The sequence below is a fragment of the Elephantulus edwardii genome, unplaced genomic scaffold (genome assembly GCF_000299155.1).
Source record: "Elephantulus edwardii isolate Elephantulus edwardi_28Jun2011 unplaced genomic scaffold, EleEdw1.0 scaffold00176, whole genome shotgun sequence".
Classification (NCBI taxonomy): Eukaryota; Metazoa; Chordata; class Mammalia; order Macroscelidea; family Macroscelididae; genus Elephantulus; species Elephantulus edwardii.
This window is the reverse complement of record NW_006399926.1, coordinates 358,302-368,078: the sequence shown is the minus strand read 5'-3', so window position 1 is coordinate 368,078 and position 9,777 is coordinate 358,302.

Sequence of the window (9,777 nt, the reverse complement as noted above, 5' to 3'; positions counted from 1 at the left end):
AATACCATGGGCAGGAGACTGGAGGGGTGTACTCCCACTCTCAGAGCCTCTCCCCCACCTCTGCTGGTTCCTCCTCCTCTGCTCACACCAGCTCACCCCTCCTCCTAGAAGAATTAATCTCTAGATCTGTCTTCTACCTCAGCCTCCTTTGTGGCTCCCAAAAGTATCACCTGTTTCCCTTCTAGTCCCCAGTCTGCGCTCAGGCTGTCACCCCACCAGAGACTCCTTCTTTATCCCCTCTTCATTCATCCACTTCTGGCTGTTCCCTTCCCAGACTGATCTCACTGTCATACATCCTGTTTCTCTCTTTCTCCAGCTCCCAGCGTCCCTACTGGGGACTGCAGCATATGCCAGTTAAGACACCCGACTGCCCACATCCCCATCCTGGGGACACAGGAATGTGTATGTGAAGGTGGCTTCTTACCTTCCCTCCCTATCAGGCAAGAAAGAACTCCTTGAGGACAAGAATTAAGCTGGAGGGACCAAATCTTCCCATGCTGGAGGTAGGAGCTGTAGCTTTCATCTTACTCTGCTTTTGTTAATAAAAGGAGGCCTTGTAGTATACAGTGGTTAAAGCCATTCACCTGCTAACAGAAAATTAGGCAGTTCAAACCTAGTAGCCACTTGGTAGAAGTTGTGGCATTCTGCTTCTGTGAGATTTACAGCCTTGGGGATTCTACAGGGTCACTGTGAGTCATAACTCACTGAGGGCAATGAGTTTGATCTTTTGTTTATTGGTAATAAAACATAATCATTCCCTTTGTAGAGCATTTGCTAGGTAGTAGTCTCTGGGTGGTACAAATGGTTACGTGCAGGCTAATAACCAAAAGACTGACAGTCTGAATCCAGCTAGAATTACATGAAAATAAATGTGTGGCTATCTGCCTGCAAGTATAGGTTTCACATGAGCACAATTAAGTGTTCTGGGATTCCCATTCTTCGCAAGGTTAGCAATAAATTGTGATCCACACAGCCAAATGCCTTTGCATATGCCAATGAGACACAGACAGACATTCCTCTGGTGCCTCTGCTTTCACCCAAGACCCATCTAACTTTGGCTAGTGCCATGGCCCCTCCTAAACCCAGCCTGCACATCTGGCAGTTCTCTGCTAAGGTACTGTTCCAGTCATTTCTGGATAATCCTCAGCAGCATTTTGCTTGCCTGTGATATTAGTGATATCATTCAATGATTTCCAAACTCTACTGGGTCACCTGTTTTTGAAACTGGAATACAGATCTCTTCCAGTCAGTTGGCCAGTTGTTTGTCATCCAGATTTCTTGGCATAACCTGGTAAGCGTGTCTAAGGCAGCATCTGTTTGCTGAAGTATGTCAACTGGTATTTCATCAATTCCTGGGCCTTTTTCCCCCCAAGTCCTTCAGAGCAGCTTGAACTTCCTCCTTCATCACCATAGGTGATCATTAATATATGTGGTTCCATGAAATTCTTCTGTGTCACCCAATTCCTTTTGGTATAGTGACTCTGTGTATTCCTTCCATCTCTTTTTGATGCTTCCTGGGTCATTCAACATTCTATCTTTAGCATCCTTAAGTATTCCAACGCAAGGCTTGGATTTGTTCTTCAGTTCCTTCAGCTTAAGAAATTCCAACTGAGTTCATTCCACAAACAACACTCTCTACTCCAGCAGTCAGGAAATCAAAAGATGGATTGCACTGGCAAAGTCTGCTTTCAGGGACCTCTCTAGAGTACTGAAGAACAATGATGTCAGTCTGGTGACTAAGGTGCACCTGTTCCATGCCATGGTCTTCGCAATTACTTGCTATGCATCCAAGAGCTGGACAATAACTAAGGATGATAGAAGAAGGATCAATGCCTTTGAATTGTGGTGCTGGAGAAGTGTTGAACATACCAGGACAATAAACAGGTCTTTCCTGGAGAGGGTTAAACCAGGCTGCTCCTTGGAGGCAAGGATTTTGAGGTTCTGTCGACTTGAAGCAATAGAAATAGGTCTGTTGGAGATGAGATTGGATAGGATAGGTTAAGTTTCAGGGCTAATGTACATAGGGTCGCTATGAGTTGCAGGCAACTCGATGGCACATAACAACAATAACAACAATCGGCCTCCAAAGCCCTGTGGAGCAATTCTACCCTGAAGCATGTGGGGGTAAGGAGTTAACATGATTTGGAATTGACTTCACAGCTAACAACTACTGGTGACACAGTGACGGAGTACGTGCTGTGTGCCGGGCATTGATAGGGTACGGGGAGCCGGGAAGAGGACGCCGGGTCCGGATGGCCTACATCTGGGTCCTGAAGGTCCATTTGAGAATAGCTGAGGGTGATGGGAAAGGGGTGGTGACTTTTTCCATAGAAAAAAACCAGAAAGAGAATGAAAGTGGGTGAGAATATCTCCAGTGTTGTGGAAACACCTGAATTCCTGCCTGCCCAAGTCAGCACGGAAAATTCCATACTCAAAAGCTCAAACTTCTCTTGAGTCGGAACCAACTCAGAGCTGACCCTCCAGCAGATTTTTCAAGGCTAGAAATCGTATATGAAGATAATGTCTGTCTTTCTCCCTTGGAGCCACTGGTGGATTTGAATCACCAGGGAGGTGTGGCTTTTAGGCTAGCAGCACAATCCCCTAGGGACTAGGCCACCAGAGCTCCCTGAAAAGCCCATGGCAACAGGAAAAGTGACAGCTTTCTGAGCAGCTCTGTTGGCTTAGTGAGAAGGAGTTGTGCTGACAACCCAAAGCCAGATGGTTTGAATCCACCAGTTGCTCCAAGGGAGAAAGATGGGCAGTCTCCTTTGGTACAATTTACAGCTTCTGAAAACCCACTGGAGCTATGAGCTAGAGCTGACTCCACAGGACATTATAACAAGGGGAGGAAAGACGTGAAACTATGGAAAGAAGTTCATCCATCATCCAGTTTCCAGCTGGTTAAGACTTCATGATCAAGACAAGACCAGCATCTTGTAGTCACGTGGGAAATATTGGTTGAATAAATGAATGACTATTATACCTGTTACATCCGATGTCTGAGTTAATGATACTGGCTTGTTTCCCCCACTCATCTGTGAGCCCCTAGTGAGCTGAACCTCTTCAGTCTCCAAGCAAATGACTTGGCATTCAGAAGTCATTGGGTAAGTGTTTATTTAAAAATGAGGGACTGAGTAGGCAGATATATGACTTGGGCCCTTGCACCCCCAATTTTAGACTGCTCTACTTTCACCTTGAGGTTGTACAAAGGGTTCTATCACTGGTTCCACCAGGAGGCCTTTAGAAAAACCAGTGACCTCTTCAGAGCAACTCAACCTTGTCCCTTTTCCATCTAGACTTTGTATATCATCACTGGTAAACAGCGAGATGTTGGGAAAAATACAGACTTTGGAGTTAGCCTTTGTAGGTGAGTCCTAGCTTGGCTATTGCAGTGCAGTGAATTACTTGATGTGGCTTTTCTAGCCGTGGCCTTTGTAACTCTCATCAAATGATTAGGGGGAAAATTAGACCGGACTATGAAAATGTGAGATGTTTATGGCCCACCAAGGAGATGAGGCTTTGCCTCACATACTTTGGGTATGTTGCTAGGAAGGGTGGAGGGTCAGCGAAGGAGAGGAAGACCTCAACCAGGTGGAATGACAGGTGACTGCCACAATGGGCTCTAGGAAGTGTTAAGATGGTACAGGATAGGATGGGGTTCAGATCTGTTGTTCACAGGGTCCTTATGAGTCATACTCGACCCAATGGCACCTAATAACAAGAAGGAGATTGGATAGCTGGGGGTTGGGCCATGCAAATAAGGTATATGCAAATAAGGGACCATGCAAATAAGGTGTATGGAACCCTAATGTGGGGATTAGTAAATTTTGCCATGTCATTAATTTTTAAATAAGCCACCCCTGAGGTGTAAAAGGGGCTCTGCCATCAAGAAACAGGGGGAAAAGGAAAAGAAACAGGAGTAAAGCATGCCCTTTGAATTCAAGATTCCTGCTCTGAATTTTTTCAACCCAGGAGATAAAGAGCTGTAACACCTGAGAGACAATGAGAGATGAGGAGTATTGGAGGCAGAGATATGGTGGCACCAGAACCTAGAGATCAGTGTAAGATAGAGAAATAACAGCCTAGTTCAGAGAGAAAGTGAGAGTCTATAGGCAGGATGCTTACTGGTGGAGCCAGGGTGTCATGAGGCACTTGTGGGGGGTAGATATGTATGCAGACCCACAGACCTAAAGCCAAATTTCTTCAGACTGAAATTCACTACCAAAAAAAAAAGAAAGGTGGGTACTTTGAGGCTTATATCCGCAGAGCTAAACCAGCTTTGTAACACTTGCTGGCAGAGCTTAAAAGAGTTGTGACACTTGCCTGTGCAGGGCAGAGGTCAGGTTAAGGGGTCAAGGGCCAGAGAAAAGCCTGCCTACAGGCATGGCTGAGAGGCTATCCTGATCAAAGAACAACCCGTTACTTCCCTAATAAACTCCACAATCATGCATATGCACTGTGAGTTCTATGTGGCCATTGCAATGAATTAGTCATTCCAGATGAGTAGAGTGTGCTATGGAAGAAACAGCTGGTGCCAGATTTGGTAAAAAATGTTGGAAATCTGAGGCATATTTGACCTCACTGGAATCAACCTTGGAATGCTGATGCCAATGATGGCAATACTTTTTCTGCCCCTTTGAGAAGTCAAATGCCATTGCTACCATGCTGCCATTTTTATAGACTCTCACTGTGTTGGCCCTGGACAAATCACTGTTAAGGTTTGTTTCCTTTGTAAAATGGGAATAAAAGCATCTTCGGCAGAAAGTACCTTTGTGGACCAAGTGAGTTAATGTTAAGAGTGACAAGAACATGTAAGTGCTAGCTGTATTTTTTCAACAGAGTTGGAAAGAGCTGGTTAGCAGAGGGAAAAAAATGTCAACCTATGCAGAAGTCCACCCCCAACACCCCAAATGTGTTAGCTGAACTGATTTGACTTTGGATAGTGGACAAGGAGTGGGGTTAAAAAAACAAAACAGAACAACAAAAAAAACCAAAAATTTTTTTTTACCTGTTATTGACTGACATTCACTTGCCTCAGTTTCCCTTCCTTCTTCCTTCCTGTTAGTTAATGAGAGGGAAAGTGCGATACAAAGAAGACACTTAAATCTCAAATCACTCACAACATCAGATGACCTGCTTCCTCACTCTCTCACTTGTTGCTGCTACACTTTTGAGGACTCTGAAGAAAAAGAGAATGAAGTCTTGACTGTACACTGACTGGAACTACCCTTGCAGCCAGAATCTTGACTTCAAAATGCATCTTTCCTTCCCGGAGAGCTCTTCCTTCCTGCTGCCTCCTCCTCTCCCAGGCGAGAGGTCATTGATAGTGTCCCTCGAGCTCTTTCCAACTCAAGTTGAGCCTTGATTCTGCTGCCTCAGGTTGGGGTGGGGCACTGATCCTCAGCTGAGAGACATGACATCACTTCAGTACTTGGCTTGTGTTCTGCTTGTGCTGCATGCTGAATTTATGGCTTCCTCTTCATTGTCTGCTAGACTAGATGCTGAGAACCTGGAGAAAGGAGGCTGGAAGATAGTAGGGCCCTACCTCCTAGACAGGTTGGAGGAAGACTCATCAGCAACTTGTGCTATGCACATCAAACAATTTTGGGTTTTTTTGAAAGAGAAGACTTGAAGCCCTCACGGAACAAGATCAATGACTACAGCTTTCAATATAGATTACTTCTCAATATTAAGGAGATAAAACAATAGGAGGGAGCTCTTATGGCCTAGTGGTAAGGAGCTGAACTGTAATCCTGAAGGTACATGGTTTGAATCACAAGCTGCTCTGTGGGAGAAGGACAAGGAGTGGGGTTAAAAAAAATTTCCTCTTGTGAGATTAAGTGCCTCTGAAAAACCGCTGGAGGGTCTGCGATGGGTCATTCCAACTAGATGGTACATAACAACAAGGCCAATAGGTAACAACATGATAGATGGAAAAAAGTCTGAAGTTGCATAAACAATTAATAACCAAGGTAGCAGCAGTCAAGAAATCAAAGACGTGCTGAATTTAGAAAATCAACTGTCAGGACCTCAAGTACTAAAGAGCAACAATATCATTTTAAAGACCAAGGTGCACCTAATCCAAGCCATGGTATTTCCAGTTGCTTCCTATGCACCTGAAATTTGACAATGAGAAAGGACTGACGCCTTTGAATTCTGGTGTTGGTGAAGGGGCACAGAATACATTATGGGCTGCCAAAATGGACTCTGAAAATTGCACTAGGGCATTGTGAAGTCAAAACAAAGGGGAGAAATGACTAAGTAAAAGAATTAACAGAAGACTTCATAGGGCACTTCTAGAAGGCAAAATATCATAAAAAAATGTGCAAAGAGCTGGAGTCAGAAGAGCAAAAGGGAAGGACTTGCTCAGCATTTCTCAAGCTGAAAGAAATAAACAAATGAAACTGAAACCATGAGTTGCAATATTGAAAGCTGCTATGGGCAAAATCATGAATGATCTGGAAAGCATGGAAAGAAGAGACATGAATTAACACAATGACCCTAACAATGGGCTTGAACATGTAGTAGGTATAGTGAGGATGGCCCAGGATAGGGCAAGCTTCACGTCTGTTGTTTAGAGTAGTAGATCCAATGGCACACAACCATCATCACTACCTCCCAGCAACCTAATCCAAGCTTTGGTCCAGATTGAATAGGTCACGTCTTCTCAAAACGTTCTGCATACTGGAAGATTCCTTTAGAGTCTTTGATCTTTGTCAGCCTCTGCAGCCCTATCTCCTGGAGCTCATTTGAACAAGAGCTCCTTTGCCCAGGCCTGCCCACCGACTGGTGCTTACTCCTCTTGTCCTGAGTGCCTATAGTGTTCTCAACATTCTGAACTGAGATAGGTGGCCAAACACCTCGAGAAACACTTAAGGATGGGCTAGTTCCCCTGGCGGCACACCTCCCCTATTCTGCACATTTGATTTGTAGAGGTTGCAAAGAAGGGTTTCACCCTTGTCTCAGAGATTCTAAGCAGTGGTGGAAAGTGTGGGATTTGGAGTTGGACTTTATTTTCAATCACTGTCATTTATCCATTCTGGGTCTCTTCTCACTTGTAAAACAGGAATCAACAGTACCTCCTCCTATGAGGGGTTCAAGAAACAGACTTGAAGGCACAAAATCCCTCTTGGTCACTTCATTAAAATTGTTAGTGGTGTTATATGCCATCGAGTTGGAATAGCAGTGGATTAAAAACATGAGCCTTTCGGACTGCAGCACAGCTTCCTACTAGGAGGCCACCAGCGCTCCAAATGCTTTTAAGTGCGTCACCTCATTTACTACTGACAACCCTACAAACTAAGGAAACTGAAGCAGCGGGATTCTGGTACCTGTCCAAGATCTAATAGTAAAATGACAAGGGTGGGACTACGGGGTTAGAACTAGTTCAGGCTTCTTCCTTCCTTAGGGAGTTAATACTCTAGTTCAGAGGTCAAAAAGGCAGAGTGGAAGAGCAGGGATGGGAGGTTTGCTGAGCTTGCTTCTCTGGCATTTTCAACTACTCTCCTTCACCTTTTTGCATGATAAAAGGCGAAGTCAGTAACATGGAAAACTCTGGCAGGATCAGGTCCTATCAAGAGTTATAGTGCCAAAGTGCAAACTAAGGTATGTTTGAACCAAACTATAGTATTTTCAATTGCTTCCCATGCAACTGAAAAGTGGACAATGTAAAAGGCTGAAGAATTATTGATGCCTTTAAGTTGTGGTGTTGGTAAAGAGTACTGAATATACATACCATGGCCTGCCAAAAGAACAAGCTGTTTTACACAAAGTGCAATTAGGGTGCTCCTCAGAGGCAAGATTGGTTAAACTTTGTGTCATGTAGTTTGGCCATGCTGTAAGGAGGGACCAGTCCTTGGAAAGACATCTACCTAGGAAAGGTAGACAATCAGTCAGCAAGAGTAAAACCCTTAAGATAAATTGACAGTGATTGTAACAATGGGCTTGAGTATATCAGAGATGGTAAGTCTGGCACAGGACACGGTAAGGTTCAGATCCATTGTTCATTGGATTGCTAAAGAGTTGGAGTTGACTTGTGGGCACCGAAAAACAGCAGGGAAGGTGAGTGAATCTGGAAACCCAAGCAGGGCCTTAGAGTTCTATCTAGAGGTTTAAGACTTAGGAAATGCAATGCCAGATGAAAATCCCTTAAGGGGAGAATTTCAGTTCATTTTCTTCTTGTCCACATTCTATGTAATTACTCAGCAAACATTACCTGTGTGAACCTAAAAGGGTTTGAAGGATAGAATAGCTGCAGAAAGAGAGGAAGGAGACTGGAGAGGAGAAGGGGTATTGTAATGGCAGTCTGCCAGGGGAGAGGGCTGGTGCTAAAAAAGGCTCTGTCCCCACACCAAGGTTCAGCTCTTTCTTCAAGAAGCTCTACTGTCGGGTCTAGAAGCTTGTTCAGGAAGACCCGATACACAGTAGCAACCCACCACAACCCCTCACCAGGTACTCACATTCCAGACCTGCCACCTCCTTCCTTGGTTCCAACTGACAAGGGGCTTACATTCATTTATTCAATAAACAATTTACTCAGAATCTTTCAAGCTCAGACCAATGGGCTAGGCACTGGAGGAAAGACCAGCCAAACTCTGATAAGCCAGAAAAGCACAACAGTGTCCTGTGTTTCCCTCTGTAAAACAGGGAGCACTGCATCTACTTCATTGTCATGAAGATCAAGTAAGTTACACATAAGCCCTTCAACACACCTGGCACATGGTAACTGTTCTAAGGGTTTATGGATGTATGTATGTGTGTAAGGGTGAGGCTGGGCAGGTAAGCAGGGGCCAGATTATGGAATGTTTTTTTCAGCTATATTAAGGGCTGTCAAGGAGATAATGGGAAGGCTTCTTCCCATTAAGAGCCAAGGCTCTTTCCTCTATGGCATCCTCCACAGTCACAAAGATGTGCTACCATCATTACTTTCTAATTCCAGAACATTCTCATCATTCTAAAAAGCTATCTCATTCCTTCCTCCCAACCATTAACTTAATGTCAATGGATTTGCTTACTTTAGGTATTTCATATGAATGGAATGATACAATAGGTGATATTTTGTGTCTGTCTTGGCCATATGCTCTGAATGAATCATCATAACAGCTTTATAATAAAAGTTTTCCCAACTGATGCCCTTGGCTTTAGCTTTCTGTTATGGCTTTCCTGGAATGTGACAAAGGCCCAAGGAACTTCAAAACTGCTGACATACCATTCTGCAGATGGTACCTGTGAAAAGGATTAAAAAGTATGGGGTGTAGAGAATAGGCATGGGCTTAGAAAGTTGTCTTGCATAACCAATTACTTTCATAGTATGCTGTTTTTTGATGGCAACAAACCCAACACTCAACAAACATTACTTAAAAGTATTTTTTAAAATTTATTTAACTTTAATTTCTGAGGTAAAATACTTTTTTCTTTCAACTTCCATAACAAAATACAGAGCTATCAGATACCCCTGGAAAAAATATGTATATTATACATATATTTCTATAACATTACATCATATATATATATAATATATATATGCAAAAATTTGAAGGACTTTATAGAAAGTAGAACATCTAAAAGGCACTGCACAATGAAGTTTAGATTACTTACATTTTATGTACATATACACACTTTATTCTGCTTAAGTGGGTAACTAATGAAATCATCTTTCACGTGTGAATGTCTCAATCACAAATCCCTGCATCACAATTTCATAACTCAAAGAATGCCTAAATATTTGAAAACAATTAAGTGGAACTGCCCCATCCCCTCAATAAACGAAAACTGGAA